This window comes from Heptranchias perlo, chromosome 32, assembly GCF_035084215.1.
Source record: "Heptranchias perlo isolate sHepPer1 chromosome 32, sHepPer1.hap1, whole genome shotgun sequence".
NCBI classification, from domain to species: domain Eukaryota; kingdom Metazoa; phylum Chordata; class Chondrichthyes; order Hexanchiformes; family Hexanchidae; genus Heptranchias; species Heptranchias perlo.
In genome coordinates this window covers 272,957-294,993 of record NC_090356.1, presented here as the reverse complement: position 1 = coordinate 294,993, position 22,037 = coordinate 272,957, and the positions used below count along the sequence as shown (strand labels likewise).

General features: G+C 44.4%; 1 protein-coding gene and 1 long non-coding RNA gene across 6 annotated transcripts in view; one reads left to right on the top strand and one right to left on the bottom strand.

Moving 5' to 3' along the window:
* The window catches only part of LOC137300887 (uncharacterized), a 203,685-nt gene that overhangs the window by 133,934 nt on the left and 47,714 nt on the right, over positions 1-22,037 (bottom strand). The gene's annotated exons all lie outside the window — the stretch shown is intronic.
* Positions 1-22,037, top strand: part of iffo2b (intermediate filament family orphan 2b) — a 118,942-nt gene that overhangs the window by 61,570 nt on the left and 35,335 nt on the right. The window lies entirely within an intron of this gene.

The window sequence follows — 22,037 nt, the reverse complement described above, 5'->3', positions numbered from 1 at the left end:
CTGGAACATTGAGCTGCCAGTCCTGCCCCTCCCTTAGCCATGTTTCAGTAATAGCTATAACATCCCAGTCCCATGTACCCATCCATGCCCTGAGTTCATCTGCCTTGCCCATCAGACTTCTTGCATTGAAATAAATGCAGTTTAATCTAGACTTCCCTTGGTCTTTGCCCTGCTTTCTCAGACCATCTGTCCGGTCATGTTTTGTACACTCTCCCTTACTGCCTTTTGTTTCTGTCACCAATTTACTTCCCACTGACTTCCTGCATCGGTTCCCATCCCCCTGCCACATTAGTTTAAACCCTCCCTAACAGCACTAGCAAACACTCCCCCTAGGACATTGGTTCCAGTCCTGCCCAGATGCAGACCGTCCAATTTGTACTGGTCCCACCTCCCCCAGAACCGGTTCCAATAGCCCAGGAATTTGAATCCCTCCCTCTTGCACCATCTCTCAAGCCACGTATTCATCCTAGCTATCCTGTCATTCCTACTCTGACTAGCCCGTGGCACTGGTAGCAATCCTGAGATTACTACCTTTGAGGTCCTACTCTTTAGTTTAACTCCTAACTCCCTAAATTCAGCTTGTAGGACCTCATCCCATTTTTTACCTATATTGTTGGTACCTATATGCACCACGACAACTGGCTGTTCACCCTCCCCCTCCAGAATGTCCTGCAGCCGCTCCGAGACATCCCTGACCCTTGCACCAGGGAGGCAACATACCATCCTGGAGTCTCGGTTGCGTCGGCAGAAACGCCTGTCTATTCCCCTTACAATCGAGTCCCCTATCACTATAGCTCTGCCACTCTTTTTCCTGCCCTCCTGTGCAGCAGAGCCAGTCACGGTGCCGTGAACCTGGCCGCTCTCACCTTCCCCTGGTGAGCCATCTCCCCCAACAGTATCCAAAACGGTATACCTGTTTTGGAGGGAGGTGACCGCAGGGGACCCCTGCACTGCCTTCCTACTCTTCCTCTGTCTGTTGGTCCCCCATTCACTATCTCCCTCAGTAATTTTTATCTGTGGTGTGACCAACTCACTATGCCAGTGTTTATGCTCCACACAAGCCTCCCCTCACCTTGAATTCATCTCACCCTATCGACAATTCCTTTTATTCCTTTCTCCTTCATGTACTCATCTAGCTTCCCCTCAAATGCATCTATAGTATTCGCCTCAACCACTCCATGTGGTGGCAAGTTCCACATTCTAACCACTCTGAGTAAAGACGTTTCTCCTGAATTCCCTATTGGATTTATTAATCACTATCTTGTATTTATGGCTCCATATCTTATACTTACAGCCCCATATCTTATATTTATGGTATCATCCCATTACCTTTCCAAATCACTGTTCCCATTCTAATCTTCAAAAATTCATCCTCATCCCATCTTTCCTCTCTACTTTCCCCAAATGTGTCACCTCTCTGAATCCCTGCAGTCAATCCATTTAAAAACAACCCTAGCTAAAATCATGAATTACGTTCTCTGTGACTATGGTGCATTATTACTCTTTGTCCTCCTCAACCTCTCTGCAGCCTTGGACACAGTTGATCATGTTATCCACCTCCATTTTCCAGCTCCAACCTTTGAATTGCTACCTGTCCAAATGCAGCCAGTTTCCTTCCTTGCACTGTCACCTCAGGATGTCTCCAAAGATTTATCCTTGATCCTTGGATATGAGACATGCAAACATGATGTTCTCCAGGAATCAGTGTTGCGACCATTGCTGTTTTCAATATATTACTGTTATAAAGGGATATGGAGCATAAAATTAAAATTTGCAGGTGACACAAAAATAGGGAATGTGTTTACCTGAGAGGACTGTAAGTGACGGCATAGGCAATTTAATGAGCTGGGCAGATAGAAGTTTAATGCAAAGAAATGTGAGATGATACATTTTGGGAGGAGGAATAAAGAGGAAATATACACTGAATGGTAAAACTTTAAAAGGAGTAGAGAAGTGTAGACTCGGGAAATCTTTAAAAGTGAGAGGATAAGTTCAAGCAGTTTTTTTTTTAAAAAGCGTACAAGATCCTAGGTTTTACAAAAGCAAAAAGGTAATGCTACACCTATGTAAATCATTGGTTAGATTGCAGATAGAATGTTGTGTCCAGTTTTTTACTTTAGAGAGGCTGTCAAAGCCATGGGTGCAGAAGATGACTTCCAGTATGATGTCAGGGATGAGAGGTTTTAATTTTGAGGAGAAACTAGGTGTCCTTTCATTACAACAAAGAAAGTTAAAAGATGTGATGAAGGTGTTCAAAATTATGAGGGGTTTTGATTAGGTAAATCAGGGGGAAAAAAAACTTTTCGACTGTTCAGCAAGCATAGATTTAAGATAATCAAAAGAGCAAAGGGAAATGTTAGGAGAATTGTTTTTACTCACAGGGTTGCCAAGAACCTCGTGGAAGTAGAATCCACAATAGTTTTTTAAAGAATCATAGAATCATACAGCACAGAATTCAGCCCATCGTGCCTTTGCCAGCTCTTTGAAAGAGCTATCCAATTAGTCCCACTCCCTTGCTCTTTCCCCATAGTCCTGCAAATTTTTTTCGCCTTCAAGTGTATATCCAATTCCCTTTTGAAAGTTACTATTGAATCTGCTTCCACCGACCTTCCAGGCAGTGCATTCCAGATCATAACAACTCGCTGTGTAAAAAAAGTTCTCCTCATCTCCCCTCTGATGCTTTTGCCAATTACCTTAAATCTGTATCCTCCAGTTACCAACCCTGCTGCCAGTGGAAACCGTTTCTCATGATTTACTCTATCAAAACCCCTCATAATTTACAATACCTCTATTAAATCGCCCCTTCACCTTCCCTGCTGTAAAGAGAACATTCCCAGTTTCTCTTGTCTCTGCACATAACTGAAGTCCCTCGACCCTGGTACCATTCTAGTAAATCTCTGCGCCCTCTCTAAGGCCTTGACATCCTTCCTGAAGTGTGGTGCCCAGAATTGGACACAATACTCCAGCTGCAGCCTAACCAGTGTTTTATAAAGATTTCGCATAACTTCCTTGCTTTTGTACTCTATGCCTCTATTTATAAAGCCCAGGATCCTGTATGCTTTTTTAACAGCCTTATCAACTTGTCTTGCCGCCTTCAAAGATAAATTTAAAAAATTAAAAGAGGGGGGGAAAAGGGACTCAGGATTGCTCTTTTAGAGAGCCGGTACAGGCTTAAGGGGCCACATGACTTCTTTTTGTACAGTAAAATGCCACTTTTTAATTTTAATCCTTCTAAAGGTCTCCTTGCCCCTCATCCTCCACCCTCCAAAAACTCCAATTGGTCAAAAACTCTGGCCTGCACTGAGTATCGCTTGTCCATTACCACTGTCTTCACTGAACTACTTTGTGTTCCTGTTCCCTAACACAAATTTAAAATCTTCATCCTTAGATCCCTCCATGGCCTCACGCTGGCGGCCTCACGCTGGCAACCTCCCTTCCATCTTGAGTTTTCTCTAGCCTATGCCCACTCCCACAAGCTTCAGGTCACTGACTCAGGTCTTGTGTATATTCCCCCTCTCAGCCTAACCACTGGTGATGGAGCCTTTGCCTGTCTCATCCCTGCTGTCTGAAACACACTTCCCCGACCCTCTCTTTGCTCTGCTTTCTTAAAACCCAGCTTTTCAACCAAACATTTGTCATCACTCCCAGTTTTACTTCCAGGCTTAGTATCTGTTTTTATTTATTTCTATTTTGTGGAGTGCCTGGAGATGTTTTTGTGCTAAATGCATGTCATTGTCATTGACTCTCTAGCTGGAGTGTACTGATTTTCAGTTTTTATCTGTCTTGCCAATGCACTTTTAACTGTGAGCGACAGTTTATGAATGTTTGAGAATTATCACTTATTTTTTGACCTCCCTTTGCCACACTTTTTCCTGCACGAAAAGACAGGTGATGTGATCCTGCCGATGTTGAACCGATTACTAACTAGTGCATGAGTGGATCGGGTGACTAGCCCTCTGTTTTTGGTCCCCCTCCCTATGGGGAAGTTTCTGCCTTTCATAAAGCTGTAATGGAAATTTCAGTTGGTGTCATGTAATGAATGTGAGAAAAGTGACTCACCTAAATGCTGATGCACATAACACCTGTTACTGTTTTTTTACTATGTATTTTTTATTTTTAATAAAATATACAGTAATGTGGGCTGAATATAAACTGCACTAGTGGAGCTGAAATTACATTGAAACTTGAGGCCAATGTGGTGTTACCACTGGGAAATAATACCCATCGTGTGGTTCTCAGGAGGGTGAAACAAGGAATCATTTTGCTTGTGGGAAACAGAAATTTGGGTTTGAGATCATCATGATGATGCAGAAGCATTGATGGGGCAGATTGAAGTTGAAAATGTGTACATTTCTGAGAGATCATCTGGAGCAGGGACCCAGCTGAAGATCGCCTGAGCTAATCACATTCTGAACAGATATAGTAATAGGAAAGTTTAGCAGAGGGTATTTTTAAGAATTCATTTTGACTGGATATTCTTGACAGTAACTAGGTAGGATTAGCTCAGGTACAGTATATATAACAAAACCCAAATTGTATAAAATAAAGCAGTAGTGGGACAGTTTATTAAAAAAAATTCACACTAAATGGTGAGACATGACATACCTAATGTGTCAGGATGATGTCGCATCTCAAATAAAACTTCAGCTAATATTTCATTTTGTTTATCTGGAATTCTCATTAGTGTGTTTGACTTGTCCAGACTCCAGATGGTAATGTACTACGTTTGACTGTTCTAACTACGGTTGTGGGCATTGCTAACAGTCTGGGTGTACAAGGCGGAGCAAAGTCTAGCAAGACTTTATCACATTGTCATGTGTTTATTCTGATACCATATTTGGTAGAATTGCTGTTGGAATGTGACCATGTGATTTTGCTGCAAGGATCCAATTTTCAGACAGGGTTTTCACTTGAATGCAGTTTGATGTACAGCAGTTGAAGATGCAGTCAAATATTTTCTTGAATAATGAGCCACTCTTAATTCTGATTACTGAAAGAGCTTTTCATCATTGAAAGATATTTTTGTTTCCTGATAGATCAAACATAAATAGACGTTTATAGCACAGGAGGAGTCCATTTGGCTCATTGTTTGAGAAATGGTTGAATGATGGGTTCATTCATCATTATGGTCTTAAAAATGGTATTAGTTCATGGGCAGAAATAATATTGCAGTGTTGAAGTGGATTTGTGTTTTCTACAGTAGTTCAGAAGTGGAGGCCTGTGATCCTGACCATTTGTCAAAATCTTTCCTCCTTCACCCCTCCCCTCCCCAAACTAAAAAAGTAGTTGCAACAAATAGTAAGCTCAGGAATCAATTAGGTTCTTTGCAGTGTGTGCACTGATACTCATTGTGGACCCTAGAGTCTCTTTGGTCATAATGAGGACTGATAAATGTTCATGATTGGTTTTATCTTTGAGTTCAGGGGAAGAACTGATGGCTGGACAGCAGGTTGCGAGAAGGCATTTTATTAATAGCAATGTGCAGACACTCTGGTTTTAGAAGTGCTGCATATTCAAAGGACTGGATTAAGCAGTGGCTTGAATGTTTAATTTACTTATAATGTATGATGAAGAGGCGAAACCATGATTCCTCTAAGGGCACCACTTCTAAATATGAACCAGCTGGATTGTGGTGATGTGCTGTATTGTAGATGGTTGATGCAGTCATTGTTCTAACTAGGTTAGGACTGAGATCAGAAGTTTCAACTGGAGTCTCGCTGGGTGCAATGACCTTATTAGCCAGTGTACATGCCTTCCTGATGTGAATCGTAGAAAGGTTACAGCACCGAAGGAGACCGTTTGGCCCATCGAGTCCGCGCCGGCTCTATGCAAGAGCAATCCAGCTAGTCCCACTCCCCTGCCCTATCCATGTAGCCTTGCAAATTTTTTCCTTTCAAATTTTTTCCTTCCCTTTGGAAGGCCATGATTGAATCTGCCTCCACCACTCCCTCGGGCAGTGTATTCCAGATCCTAACCACTCGCTGTGTTTTAAAAAAAAGTTTTTCCTTAGGTCACCTTTGGTTCTTTTACCGATCACCTTAAATCTGTTTCCTCAGATTCTTGACCCTTCCGCAGTGGGAACAATTTCTCTCTATCTACTCTGTCTGGACCCTTCATGATTTTGAATACCTCTATCAAATCTCATCGCAACCTTCTCTGTTCCAAGGAGAACAACCTCAGCTTCTCCAGTCTATCCACATAACTAAAGTCCCTCGTCCCTGGAATCATTCTAGTAAATCTCTTCTGCACCCTCCCTAGGGCCTTCACCTCTTTCCTAAAGCACGGTACCCAGAATAGGACACAATACTGCAGTTGTGGCCGAACCAGTGTTTTATAAAGGTACATCATGACTTCCTTACTTTAGTACTCCATGCCTCTATTTCTAAAGCCCAGGATCCCGTATGCTTTTTTAACCGCTTTCTCGACCTGCCCTGCCGCCTTCAACGATTTGTGTACATATACCCCCAGATCGCTCTGTTCCTTTACCCCTATTAGAATTGTGCCCTTCAGTTTATATTGCTTCTCATTTTTTATACAGAAATGCATCACCTTGCATTTTTCTGCATTAAATTTCATCTGCCACATGTCTGCCCATACCACCAGCCTGTCTATGTCCTCTTGAAGTCTATCACTATCCTCCTCACTGTTCATTACCCTTCCAAGTTTCGTGTCATCTGCACATTTTGAAATTGTGCCTTGTTTACCCAAGTCCAAGTCGTTACTATATATCAAGAAAAGCAGTGGTCCCAGCACCGACCCCTGGGGAACACCAATGTGTGTCTCCCTCCAGTCCAAAAAACAACCGTTCACCACTACTCTCTGTTTCCTGTCACTTAGCCAATTCTGTATCCATGTTGCTACTGCCCCCTTTATTCCATGGGCCGCAATCTTGGTGACAAGCCTACCGTGCGGCACTTTATCAAACTCCTTTTGAAAATCCATATACACCAGTTCAACTGCATTGCCCTCATCTACCCTCTGTTACCTCAAAGAACTCTATCAGGTTAGTTAAACATGATTTGCCTTTTTAAAAAAATCCATGCTGGCTTTCCCTAATCAATCTATGCTCGTCCAAGTGACTGTTAATTCTGTCACGGATGATTATTTCTAAAAGTTTCCCCACCACTGAGGTTAAACTGACTGGCCTATAGTTGCTGGGTTTATCCTTACACCCTTTTTTGTAACATTTGCAATTCTCCAGTCCTCTGGCACCACGCCCATATCTGTGGATGTTTGGAAGATTATGGCCAGTACCTCCGTAATTTCCACCCCTACTTCCCTCTGCAACCTAGGATGCATCCCATCTGGACCGGGTGACTTATCTACTTTAAGTATAGCCAGCATTTCAAGTACTACTTTATCCATTTTTAGTCCATCCCTTCTTCCTTGGTAAAGACAGATGCAAAGTACTCATTTAGTACCTCAGTCATGCACTCTGCCTTATGTATAGTAGCTTCAACCTTTACTATCCACTAATATGTCATGCCATAAATATGTCACTGTAGTCTGTACATTTGAAAGTTTTCACAGCCAGGTGAATATTTGCAGTTTCAAGGTTGAGATTGGAGGATTTGATTGCATTGATCCCTTGGTGCATACAGGTGTATATTACAATAAAGGCAAACAAGCATTGACAACTTTGCAAATCAAATATTTTGACTTTAGAAGCAAGGATGGGGTGGCAAGTCAGTGTAATAGTGTTAGGGGAAGTAGGATGTAGTTTTTTGGGTTTGTAAATCCTTAGGTGGCGAATTCCTTATTTCGGAAATGTCAGACACCATGAGAACTGCATTGGACCATCTTACACTGACCCTGCAATAGCATGACACATGTTTCTCATGTAGCTGTTGCATGTGTGTGACTAAGGAGCGTACCAGAGATGTTGCTATATCAGAGTGACTCACCTCCTGACTCCCCAAAGCCTTTCCACCTTCTACAAGGCACAAGTCAGGAGTGTGATGGAATACTCTCCACTTGCCTGGATGAGTGCAGCTCCAACAACACTCGAAGTTCAACACCATCCAGAACAAGGCAGCCGCTTGATTGGCACCCCATCCACCACCCTAAACATTCACTCCCTTCACCACCGGCGCACTGTGGCTGCAGTGTGTACCATCCACTGGATGCACTACAGCAACTCGCCAAGGCTTCTTCGACAGCACCTCCCAAACCCACGACCTCTACCACCTAGAAGGACAAGAGCAGCAGGCACATGGGAACAACACCACATGCATGTTCCCCTCCAAGTCACACACCATCCCAACTTGGAAATATATCGCCATTCCTTCATTGTCGCTGGGTCAAAATCCAGGAACTCCCTACCTAACAGCACAGTGGGAGAACCTTCACCACACGGACTGCAGCGGTTCAAGAAGGCGGCTCACCACCACCTTCTCGAGGGCAATTAGGGATGGGCAATAAATGCCGGCCTCGCCAGCGACGCCCACATCCCATGAACGAATATAAAAAAAAGAATAACTGGCCATGAACAGGGTGGAAATAAAACTGTAAATATTTTAAGTCTCAGTGACCAGTCACTCCACTCAAGTTAGTGCTGTATTGCTGCAGTACAGGATTGAAACAATAAAAAATTATAAGTGAGCTGGGTAAATGTAATCCATTGGCAAAGGTGGGTGCTGTAAACTATGTGGCCCATTACCATTATAAAATGGTCTCTGGCAAATTGAAATTTCCTAAGTTTCCTCTTCCCTCAGCAAATGATAACAAGTGAATCAGGACCTGGACATTGATCGTTAGCATGTCCAGCCCTGTGCAGAAGTAAATGGATTAATGACCCCCATATTACTGACTCCCCAACCAATGGAAATAATCTTTCCCTATTCACCCTATCTTAACCCTTCATAATTTTTAAAAGCCCCCATTAATTCTCCTTTAAAGTTTCTTTACACCGGTGGAAATACCCTGTCTCGTGACTATAGTTTTCCATCCCTGGTATCATCTGGTGAATTTATGCTGTATGCTCTCTATGGCTTTAATGGGCTCGATATTAGGAGGGTGGCGGGGGGGGCGATTGGGCGCATGGGTAACGCGCCCAGTGAAATCAGTCTGCTCCGCGCGCAATCGCAGCCTAATTGGATCCACTTAACTGGTCTTCTGGGTTCCCTGCTGCTGAGCTGCACGTCGGGCTGACTGCACATGTGCAGTAAGGTCTGTCAGCTGGAGGAGCTCTATTTAAAGGGGCAGTCCTCCACTGACTGATGCTGCAAGAAATAGGAAAAATTACAGCATGGAGCAGCCCAGGGGGAAGGCTGCTCCCAGGTTTAATGATGCCTCACTCCAGGTATCATTGGATGGGGTGAGGAGGAGGGGGAGGACAGAGATCTTCCCCTCCCCCGGCGGGCGGGAGGAAGCGGCCTGCCTCTGCCACCAAGAAGGCCTGGCTCCACCAACATATCGCCCACCTGCATACAGTGCAGGAGGCGCTGCAATGACCTAAGGAGGTCAGCCAAAGTGAGTATGCTTACTCATTCCCCGACACTCCGTCTGCCACATCACCGCCCTCACCCCACATCTCCTTCTGCACTGCCAACACTACTCTGTCACATCACCCCTCACACCCACTCAAACCTCATCCTCATCTTACCTGCACTTACTCACCTCGCCAGTACTCATCCCGCCACTGCCACTCAACCCAATCCTCATACGATCTCATGGCTCTATCTCATACTCACCCTCTTGTGCATCTCTTTCACGGTCAGCCTCACTCAACCTGCCACTACCTGTGCTGCAGCCACAGGGCAAGCATCACATATGTGCAGTAGGCAGCGTAAGGCAAACGTGTTGTGAGCATGAAGGGGATGCACAAGGGTGTTTGAGGGTTTGTCATGGTTTTTACTTATATTTAATTTCTGACCAACTCACATCACATATTATATTGGCACCACTACTGCCACGTCTTTGCGAATCTTGTCTGGTTTGTGCAATAGTGCCCTTTCCTGAGGATCACAATGAAGACCCACAACTGATGCCACCCATTGTGTCACTGCAGAGTGGGTGTAGGTGCATTTGCAGGGCTCTTTTGTGCAGACGACAGATGTCGGCGATGTCCCCAGTGGCACCCTGGAAGGATGCGGAGGAGAAGTTGTTGAGGGCAGTGGTGACTTTGACAGTGACAGGTAAGAAGATGGTGCTTGGGCCAGCCGGGAGCAGCTCGGCATGAAGGAGGCTGCAGATGTCCATGACTACATGTCGAGTGACTCTGAGCCTCCGTGTGCACTGCTGCTCAGAGAGGTCCAGGAAGCTGAGCCTCGGTCTGTGGACCCTGTGGTGAGGGTAATGCCCTCTGCGACGCATCTCTCTCTGCGGTTGCCCTCCCTCCTGCTGTGCAGGTGGATGTGTCACAGCACTGTGTTGTGGAGCTCCACTTGTCAGAGGTGGACGGCGAGGCTGGTGATGCTGTTCGCCCTCCGAGGAGGTCATGACTGCAGCTACGGCGGCCACCATCCGGAAGATATACATCTGAGGGGGTCCGCAAGGTAGGTACATGTGTCTGGACACCAGGGTAAGTGTGCAAGTTGGTGAATTTGATTGTTAGGAGGAGGGTGGTGGAGGCCAAACTTTGTCCAAAGTGACAGAGTGGCCTCCTGCAATGAGTGAGGGTCTCCCCCCACCCCCCATCTGTCAAATGGACCTTTGCAACTGCCACAGGCTAATAGCTGCAACACGTCCATTTCAACTGGGATTGTTTCCCCCAGTACGGGAAACAGTCCCGGTTGTTTGTAAAATCCCACCCCTCCTGAAATGTTCCCTTAATCAGGTCTGTTAATGACCTGAAATACCAGAATAAATACTGTTGAGTGGCACCCCGCCGGCTTTAATTGCCTGCGGGAGTCCCACGTGCGGGGGCTGCGCGCACACGTCAGCGCGTCTGTGGGGAACCCGGAAGTGGGCGGGTTGGAGCCGGGCTCCCGACCCGCTCCGGGATTCCCCGATTTTCGGAGCCCCTCCGCAAGGAACGCACCCGATAGCGGGTGCTAATATCGGGCCCAATGTCTTTTCTATAATTAAACACTCTAAACCACACACACACTAATCTAACTGTAGCCTAACCATTGTATTGTACAAATTTATCATTACCTCTTTGCTCTTATACTCCTATGCCTTATCTGTAAAACCGAAAATGCTATTGGCCTTTTTATGGTTTTATCCACCTGCACTCACACTTTCAAGCAGTTATACATTTGAATCACTAGGTGTTTCAGTTCATCCATACCCTTCAGCATCTTTCCATTCCTTGTTCTGCCACCCAAAATGCATTACTGCACACTTCTCCACATGACATCCTGTGTAATGAGCCAGGATTAATTGTGTAATGAGCCAGGATTAATTAATAATGTCCTAGTTAAGGATCCCCTTGGAATGAGTGACCATAACATGGTTACATTCCATATCCAATTAGAGGGTGAGAAGGTTGGTTCTCAAACAAGCGTACTGAGCTTGAATAAAGGAGACTATGATGGTATGAGAGCGGAATTGATTAAAGTGGACTGGGAAAATAGATTAAAGGGTAAGACGGTACATGAGCAGTGGTGTTCATTCAAGGAGTTATTTTACAACTTTCAAAAAATATATTCCACTGAGGAAAAAAGGGTGTAAAAGAAATGACAGCCATCCGTGGCTAAGTAAAGAAATTAAGAATAGTATCCGACTAAAAACAAGGACATATAGGTAGCCAAACTTAGTGGGAGGATAGAAGATTGGGAAGTCTTCAAAAGACAGCAAAAAGTAACTAAAGGATTGATTAAGAAAGGGAAGATAGATTATGAAAATAAATTAGCAAAAAATATAAAAACAGATAGCAAGAGTTTCTACAATTATATAAAAAGAAAAAGGGTGGCTAAGGCAAACGTAGGTCCCTTAGGGGATGAGACCGGGAAATTAATGGTGGGAAACATGGAGATGGCAAAAATGCTGAACAAATATTTTGTTTCAGTCTTTACGGTAGAGGACACTAAGAATATCCCAACACTGGACAAACAGGGGGCTCTGGGGGGGGAGGAGCTAAATACCATTAAAATCACTAAGGAATTGGTACTCAGTAAATTAATGGGACTCAAGGTGGATAAATCCCCTGGACCTGATGGCTTACATCCGAGGGTCTTGAGGGAAGTGGCAGTAGGGATTGTGGATGCTTTGGTAATAATTTTCCAAAATTCTCTGGACTCGGCAAAGGTCCCGGCAGATTGGAAAACTGCTAATGTAACACCCTTATTTAAAAAGGGTAGTAGGCAGAAGGCTGGAAATTATAGACCAGTTAGCCTAACATCTGTGGTGGGTAAAATTTTGGAGTCTATTATTAAGGAGACAGTAGCAGAACATTTGGATAAACATAATTTAATAGGACAAAGTCAGCATGGCTTTACGAAGGGTAAGTCATGTCTGACAAATTTGCTTGAGTTCTTTGAGGACATAACGTACAGGGTGGATAAAGGGGAACCAGTGGACGTAGTGTATTTAGACTTCCAGAAGGCATTCGACAGGGTGCCACATAAAAGATTATTGCTCAAGATAAAGAATCACTGGATTGGGGGTAATATTCTGGCATGGGTGGAGGATTGGTTATCTAACAGGAAGCAGAGAGTTGGGATAAATGGTTCATTCTCGGACTGGTAACCAGTAGCCAGTGGTGTTCAACAGGGGTCGGTGCTGGGTCCCCAACTCTTTACAATCTATATTAACGATTTGGAGGAGGGGACCGAGTGTAACATATCAAAGTTTTCAGATGATACAAAGGTGGGAGGGAAAGTGGAGAGTGAGGAGGACATAAAAAAACCTACAGGGGGATATAGACAGGCTGGGTGAGTGGGTGGAGATTTGGCAGATGCAATACAATATTGGAAAATGTGAGGTTATGCACTTTGGCAGGAAAAATCAGAGAGCAAGTTATTATCTTAATGGCGAGAAACTGGAAAGTACTGCAGTACAAAGGGATCTGGGGGTCCTCGTGCAAGAAAATCAAAAAGTTAGTATGCAGGTGCAGCAGGTGATCAAGAAGGCCAACGGAATGTTGGCTTTTATTGCTAGGGGGATAGAATATAAAAACAGGGAGGTATTGCTGCAGTTATATAGGGTATTGGTGAGACCGCACCTGGAATACTACACACAGTTTTGGTGTCCATACTTAAGAAAAGACATACTTGCTCTCGAGGCAGTACAAAGAAGGTTCACTCGGTTAATCCCGGGGATGAGGGGGCGGACATATGAGGAGAGGTTGAGTAGATTGGGACTCTACTCATGGGAGTTCAGAAGAATGAGAGGCGATCTTATTGAAACATATAAGATTGAGAAGGGGCTTGATCGGGTGGATGCGGTAAGGATGTTCCCAAGGATGGGTGAAACTAGAACTAGGGGGCATAATCTTAGAATAAGGGGCTGCTCTTTCAAAACTGAGATGAGGAGAAACTTCTTCACTCAGAGGGTAGTAGGTCTGTGGAATTTGTTGCCCCTGGAAGCTGTGGAAGCTACATCATTAAATAAATTTAAAACAGAAATCGACAGTTTCCTAGAAGTAAAGGGAATTATGGGTTTCGGGGAGCGGGCAGGAAATTGGACGTGAATTTAGATTTGAGGTTAGGATCAGATCAGCCATGATCTTATTGAATGGCGGAGCAGGCTCGAGGGGCCGATTGGCCTACTCCTGCTCCTATTTCTTATGTTCTTATGACATTGCATTTGCCACTAATCTGTCTACGTCCAATATCTTAGATTGGAGAGCATTTAATAAAGTAGGAACAGGAGGAGGCTATTCAGCCTCTCGAGCCTTGCAATTAGATCATAGCTTATCTGTATCTTAACTCCATCTACCCGCCTTGGTTCCGTAACCCTTAATACCATAGCCTATCTATTGATCTCAATTTTGAAATTCTGAATTGACCTAGTCGCAACAGCTTTTTCGAGGAGAGAGATCCAGATTTCCACTACCCTTTGTGTGAAGAAGTGCTTCCTGACATCACCCCTGAATGGCCTAGCTCTAATTTTAAGGTTATGCCCCCATGTTCTGGGCTCCAACACCAGAGGGAATAATTTCTATCAACCCTATCAACTCCTGCAATCATCTTAAACATATCAATCCTTAATCTTCTATACTCAAGGGAATACAAGCCTAGTCTTTCACCCTCCATAAACTTGAGCTCATTCGAAACTCTGCTGCCCGTCTCCTAACTTGCACCATGTCCCCATTCACCCATCACCCCTGTGCTTGCTGACCTACATTGGCTCCCGGTCCGGGAACGCCTCAACTTTAAAATTCTCATCCTTGTTTTCGAATCCCTCCATCGCCTCACCCATCCCTATCTTGTCAACCTCCTCTAGCCCTACAACCGTCCGAGATCCCAGAGCTCCTCCAATTCTTGTCTCTTGGGCTTCCCCGATTTTAATCACCACCATTGGCAGCAGTGCCTTCAGCTGCCTAAGCCCTATTCCCTTCCTATACCCCTCCACCACTCCACCTCACCCTCCTCCCTCAAGACACTTCTTTGACCAAGCTTTTGGTCACCTGTTCTAATATATCTTTGTGGCTCGGTGTCAAATTTTGTTTGAAAATCGCTGCTGTGAAGCACCAAGAGACGTTTTACTACATTAAAGGCGCTATATAAATGCAAGTTGTTGTAGTCTATGCAACCTGTCCTCATAATTTAACCCGTTTAGCCCTGGTATCATTCTGGTGAATTTGCACTGCATCCCCTCCCAGGCTAATATATCCTTCCTGAGCAGCGGTGCCCAGAACTGAACGCAGTACTGTGAATGGGATCTAACCATAGCTTTATATAATTAACGTAACTTCCAACCCTTTGTATTCCAGCCCATTTGAGATAAAGGCCAACATTCCATTTGCCTTTTTAATTATTTTTTGAATCAATGTCCCTTTGCAACTTACTGCTCCCATCTATTATTTACTGTGCCACCTAACCTGGTGTCATAGCAAGTGTAAATATATTGCTCTCTTTTCTTTCATCAAAGTCATTTATAAATATAGTGAAAAGCTGCAGCCCTCGTACATATCCCTGGGGAACACCACTAGTCACATCCTGCCAATTTGAGTACATACCCATTGTTCGTACTCTTTGTCTCCTACCTCCTAACCAATTCCCTACCCATGTCAATAATTTTTTAATTCATTCATGGGATGTGGGCGTCGCTGGCAAGGCCAGCATTTATTGCCCATCCCTAATTGCCCTTGAGAAGGTGGTGGTGAGCCACCTTCTGGAACCGCTGCAGTCCATGTGGTGAAGGTATTCCCACAGTGCTGTTAGACAGGGAGTTCCACGATTTTGACCCAATGACGATGAAGGAACGGCGATACACCATCCTGACTTGGAAATATGTGACTTGAAGGGAACGTGCAGGTGGTGATGTTCCCATGCGCCTGCTGCCCTTGTCCTTCTCGGTGGTAGAGGTCATGGGTTTAGGAGGTGCTGTCAAAAAAGCCTTGGCGAGTTGCTGCAGTGCATCTTGTAGATGGTACACACTGTATCCACGGTTTGCCGGTGATGGAGGGATTGAATGTTTAAGGTGGTGGATGGGGTGCCAATCAAGTGGGCTGCTTTGTCCTGGATGGTGTCGAGCTTCTTGAGTGTTGTTGGAGCTGCACTCATCCAGGCAAGTGGAGAGTATTCCATCACACTCCTGACTTGTGCCTTGTAGATGGTGGAAAGGCTATGGGGAGTCGGGAGGTGAGTCACTTGCTGCAGAATACCCAGCCTCTGACCTGCTCTTTCAGCCACAGTATTTATGTGGCTAGTCCAGTTGAGTTTCTGATCAGTGGTGACCCCCCAGGATGTTGATGGTGGGTGGTTTGGCGATGATAATGCCGTTGAATGTCAAGTGGAGGTGGTTAGACTCTCGTTGGAGATGGCCATTGCCTGGCACTTGTCTGGCGCGAATGTTACTTGCCACTTATCAGCCCAGGTCTTGTGCATGCAGGCATGGACAGCTTCATTATCTAAGGGGTTGCAAATGGAACTGAACACTGTGCAATCATCAGCGAACATCGCCATTTCTGACCTTATGATGGAGGGAAGGTCACTGATGAAGCATCTGAAGATGGTTGGGTCTAGGACACTATCCTGAGGAACTCCTGCAGCGATGTCCTTGGGCTGAGATGATTGGCCTCCAACAACCACTACCATCTTCCTTTGTGCTAGGTACGACTCTAACCACTAAAATTCATGTAGACTACATCAAACGCGCTACCTTCATCGAGCCTCGTGTTACCTCCTCAAAAAATTCAATCAAGTTAGTCAACCTTCCCTGAACAAATCCATGCTGACTGTCCTTGATAATCCTGTGTCTTTCTAAATGACTATTAATATTGCCTCTCAGAATTGATTCCACCGAGGTTAGACTGAGTGGCCTACAATTACTCGGTCTTTCCTTTTCTTTGTAAACAACAGTACAATATTAGCAGTCCTCCAATCATGCCTGTAGCCAGAGAAGATTTGAAAATGATGGTCACGCCTCTGCTATTTCCTCCCTTGCTTCTCTTAACATCCTGGGATACGTTTCATCTGGGCCTGGCGATTTATCTACTTTCAAAGATGTTAATCCCCTTAATATTTCCTCATTCACTATGTTTATCCCATCCAATGTTTCACACTCCTCTTCCTTAACTACAATGTCTGCATCGTCCCCCCTCTTTTGTGAAGACAGATGCAAAGTATTCATTAAGAACCACACCCACATCATCCGCCTCCACACATAGGTTACCTTTTTGGTCTCTAATAGGCTTTCCTGAGTTATCCTCTTGCTCTTAATGTATTTATAAAGCATCTTTGGGTTTTCCTTGATTTTACTTGTCAGTATTTTTTCATACCTTCTCTTTGCTTTCCTAATTTCCTTTTTAATTTCACCCCTACCCTTTATATAGTCCTCCAGGCTTTCTGCATTATTGAGCTCTCTCTGTGTCTGTTATAAGCTTTCCTTTTTTGCCTTGAATGAAGAATGTTGATCAGAACACTGGGGAGCTCCCTGCACTTCTCCAAATAGTGCCATGAGTTCTTCAACATCCATTGGAATTGTATTCCAGCACAATCTGTAACCTCATGGCCCAGCATATTCCTCACTCTACCATTACCAACAAACCAGGGGATCAACCGTGGTTCAATGAGGAGTGTAGAAGAGCATGCCAGGAGCAGCACCAGGCGTACTTAAAAATGAGGTGCCAACCTGGTGAAGCTACAACTCAGGACTACATGCATGCTAAACAGCGGAAGCAACATGCTATAGACAGAGCTAAGCGATTCCACAACCAACGGATCAGATCAAAGCTCTGCAGTCCTGCCACATCCAGTCGTCAATGGTGGTGGACAATTAAACTAACGGGAGGAGGAGGCTCTGCAAACATCCCCATCCTCAATAATGGCAGAGTCCAGCACTAGCTGCGCCTCTCGCCAAGCTGTTCCAGTACAGCTACAACACTGGCATCTACCCGACAATGTGGAAAATTTCCCAGGTATGTCCTGTCCACAAAAAGCAGGACAAATCCAATCCGGCCAATTACCGCTCCATCAGTCTACTCTCAATCATCAGCAAAGTGATGGAAGGTGTCGTTGACAGTGCTATCAAGCGGCACTTACTCACCAATAACCTGCTCACCGATGCTCAGTTTGGATTCGGCCAGGACCACTCTGCTCCAGACCTCATTACAGCCTTGGTCCAAACATGGACAAAAGAGCTGAATTCCAGAGGTGAGGTGAGAGTGACTGCCCTTGACATCAAGGCAGCATTTGACCGAGTGTGGCACCAAGGAGCCCTAGTAAAATTGAAGTAAATGGGAATCGGGAAAAACTCTCCAGTGGCTGGAGTCATACCTAGCACAAAGGAAGATGGTAGTGGTTGTTGGAGGCCAATCATCTCAGCCCCAGGGCATTGCTGCAGGAGTTCCTCAGGGCTAGTTCTGGAACACAAGTCTTCAGCACTACAGCCAGGATGTTGTCGGGGCCCATAGCCTTTGCTGTATCTAGTGCACTCAGCCGTTTCTTGATATCAAGTGGAGTGAATCGAATTGACTGAAGACTTACTTCTGTGATGGTGGGGATTTTGGGAGGAGGCCGCAATGGATCATCCACTCGGCACTTCTAGTTGGAGATGGTTGCAAACGCTTTACCCTTGTCTTTTGCACTCACCTGCTGGGCTCTACCATCGTTGAGTGTCCTCCTCCCGTTAGTTGTTTAATTATCCACTACTGGATGTGACTGTACTGCACAGAGCTTTGATCTGATCCGTTGATTGTAGGATCGCTGTGCTCCGTCTATAGCATGTTGCTTCTGCTGATTAGCATGCATGTAGTCCTGTGTTGTAGTTCCACCAGGTTGGTGCCTCATTATTAGGTACGCCTGGTGCTGCTCCTGGCATACTCTGTTGCACTCCTCATTGAACCAGGGTTGATCCCCTGAGTTGGTGGTAATGGTAGAGTGAGGGATATGCCAGGCCATGAGGTTACAGATTGTGGTGGAATACAATTCTGCTGCTGTTGATGACCCACTGCGCCTTATGGAGGCCCAGTTTTGAGCTGCTAGATCTATTATGAATCTATCCCATTTGACACGGTGGTAGTACCACACAACATGATGGACGGGGTTCTGAGTGTGAAGAAGGGACTTTGTCTCCACAAGGACTGTGCGGTGGTCACTCCTATCAATACTGTCATGGACAGATGCATCTGTGACAGGTAGGTTGATGAGGACGAGGTCAAGTAGGTTTTTCCCTTGTGTTGGTTCTCTCACCACCTGCCGCAGGCCCAGTCTGGCACCTATGTCCTTCAGGACTTGGCTACTCTCTGCTTCCTCCGTGATGCTCAACATAGAGGAGTACTGATTTCATCAGTTGAGGGAGGGCGGTAGATGGTAATCAGCAGGAGGTTTCCTTGCCCATGTTTGACCTGATGCCATGAGACTTCATGGGGTCCAGAGTTACTGTTGAGGTCGCCCAGGGCCACTCCCTCCTGACTATATCACTGCACCACCTCTGGTGGGTCTGTCCTGCCGGTGGGATGGTGATATAAGAGTCTGGGACATTGGCTGAAAGGTATGATTCTGTGAGTATTGCTTGACTCGTCTGTGGGACAGCTCTCACAATTTTGACACAAGTTTGACACAAGTCCCCCAGATGTTAGTGAGGAGGACTTTGTAGAGTCAACTGGGCTTGGTTTGCCTTTGTCGTATCCTGGTGGTCTGTCCGGTTTTATTCTTATGTCTCTTTGTAGCGGGATTGTACAACTGAGTGGCATGCTAGGCCATTTCGGAGGGCGATCAACCACATTGCTGTGGGTCTGGAGTCACGTAGGCCAGACCGGGTAAGGTCAGCAGGTTTCCTTCCCTAAAGGGCCAGATGGGTTTTTACGACAATCCGGTAGTTTCATTACCAGATTTTTTTATTTAATTAACTGAATTTAAATTCCCCAGCTGCTGTGGTGGGATTTGAACTCATGTCTCCAGATTATTAGTCCAGGCCTCTGGATTACTCGTCCAGTAATATAACCACTATGCCACTGTACACTCACCTTGGTTGCCTCCAATCCCATGTGCTCTCATTTTTATTAACAGTCTCTTGTGTGGAACCTTATTGAATGCCTTATGGAAGTCCATATAAATAACATCCATAGACACATTCCCATATCTGCCATCTTAGTTACCGTCTCAAAAAATTCGACTCGGTTCATTAGACATGACTTTAAGAATTCATGCTGACTCTCTCTGGTCAGTTCATGTTTGTCCAAGTGCTCAGTTACTCTCTGCCTAATAATTGATTCTAGTAACTTCCCCGCCACAGACGTTGGACTAATAGGCCTATAATTTCCAAGTTTTTTCTTTCTTGCCCTTATATAGTGGAATGACATTGGCAATTTTCCAATCCAAGGGCACGATTCCTAAATCGAGCGAGTTTTGGAAGATCATCAACAATTTCCTCACCTACTTTGGTTAATATCCTGGAGTAGAAACCATCAGGTCCTGGAGATTTGTCTATCTTTAGTCTCATTAGTTTCTCCATTACCATTATTACTTGTATTGAATTTAGTTAGTTCCTCCCCTTGATTTAGTTTTATTTTTCCTCGTATTTCTGGTACTTTATCCTCTTCCTCTACTGTGAAGACCAAGGATGGTGAAGGAAAGAAGAAATAATAAAGGGGGAAGGATACTGAGGAGTATGAAGGATCATGGTTGCAGAATTTGTATGCGCACATGCAAAGAAATAGAAATAAATTTGGAGAATGAGAGGCCCTAATTAGAATGTACGGTAGTCTTGATTGAAACTTGGCTTCAGCTGAAGCAAGTTTAGGAGCTAAATCTTCCTGGCTATAAAATTTTCAGGAGGGATAGAAAAGGGAAAAAGGGAGAAGGGGTAGCCTTATTAAGAACGCAATTATCGGTGTAGAAAGAGTTTTATAGATGGTGCTCAGGCAGAGTCCGTCTGGGTTACGTTGAGAGTTATTAAGGGACCACATTGGGTGGGATTGTTTTATAGACCACCAAATAGTGGGAAAGAAATTGAGAATGAGATTTGTAGTTAACTTAGAGAGCCTGTAGTGTAATTATGGGGGACTTTAACGATCCTAAGGTAGAGTGGGATAAGACAATAGTTTGTGATCAAAATAGGGAGGAGTTCCCAGAACACATCCAGGACTGTTTCCTTATTGGATATATCCTTATATGTTGCAAATCTAATGAGGAAAGATGCATTGATAGATTTGGTTCTGGGCAACAAAACAGGAAGTTAGGAGAACACTTGGGATATAGTGACTATAACCTAATTGTGTTCACTTTGAAATTATTTAAAGGAAAAGAAGTGCCGGAGTGGAAAATGATGGGCTGGAAATTAGCTAATTTTAGTGAGATGAAAGGGGACCTATCATCAATGAATTTGGTGGAAACATGACAAATCAAAGAGACCAGCAATGTGGAATATTTAACCGAGATCAATAAGGCACATGTTAAATATATTCTGGCTGGGAATATTACTGTGGTTGGAGTAATAATTAGATTTTCCACAAAAGTACACGATAAATATAAGTAGATACTACAAATGAAAGCAAATATAAAAAGCATAGAAGGGAACCAGAAAAGGAGATTAGGAATACTGGAAATATGAAATAAAACTGTTGGTCAACATAAAGGGAAATAACAAGGACTTTATGAAAGCATATAAATGATAGGATAGTCAAAGAAGGGGCCCCATACCACTTGGAGATGAAAGTGGTCATCTTGTACAAGTGTGGTAGTGATTCTGAAGTATTTCACTTCTGTTTTTACAGAGGACACTGACAGTGAATAGGAGCAACTAAACAGAATTGGAAAAGTATTCGAAAAATAACAACGCCATAAATACAAGGCGGGAAAAGGACAAGGAAATGGGATAAGAGTAGATAGCTGCAGCTGAAAAGCCAAATGACAGCCTCCTGTGTTGTAGTTTATATTCTTGAGCCAAGAAAAGATGTGAAAAGAAACAATGCAAAGCTATTAATTAGCTCCTTCACTCACATCAACAACTGATCAGTGCACTTCTCTCCAATCTCTCTCAAACGCTGCCATTGAGCCTTGATCTCTTCTACAATTCTCTGTGCATTTTATCTCTTCAAATCTTTTGTCAGCTGAAGAACACAGTGGAATTTGGACACTGTTGTCTTTACCTATTTTGATTACTACAACTGACTGAGCAGTACATGAGAAGTGCATCTGCTCATCTGAGTCCTGATCTTGCTGCATCCCCACATCCTATAACAATTGTTTCACCTACATTGATGCTAATCGGGGTGCACTAGCATTATGTACAGATTAGTGCTAGGACTAGTAAAACAATAGATTTATTTAAGATTACTAATGAGCTGTAGTTCAAGAGCTGCTCATCAATAGCTTTGGTTAAAGGGCTACTAAATGATATACACTACCTGCCCTGCAAGATTAAAATGTGTGCGCTACTGCTAGAGTCCCAATGCCTGCGAGGAAATTGCCAGCTGATTAACTTTAAACATGCCCAATGTTTGAAGTGCTGATGAACGGAGCATATATTTAATATAACATCAG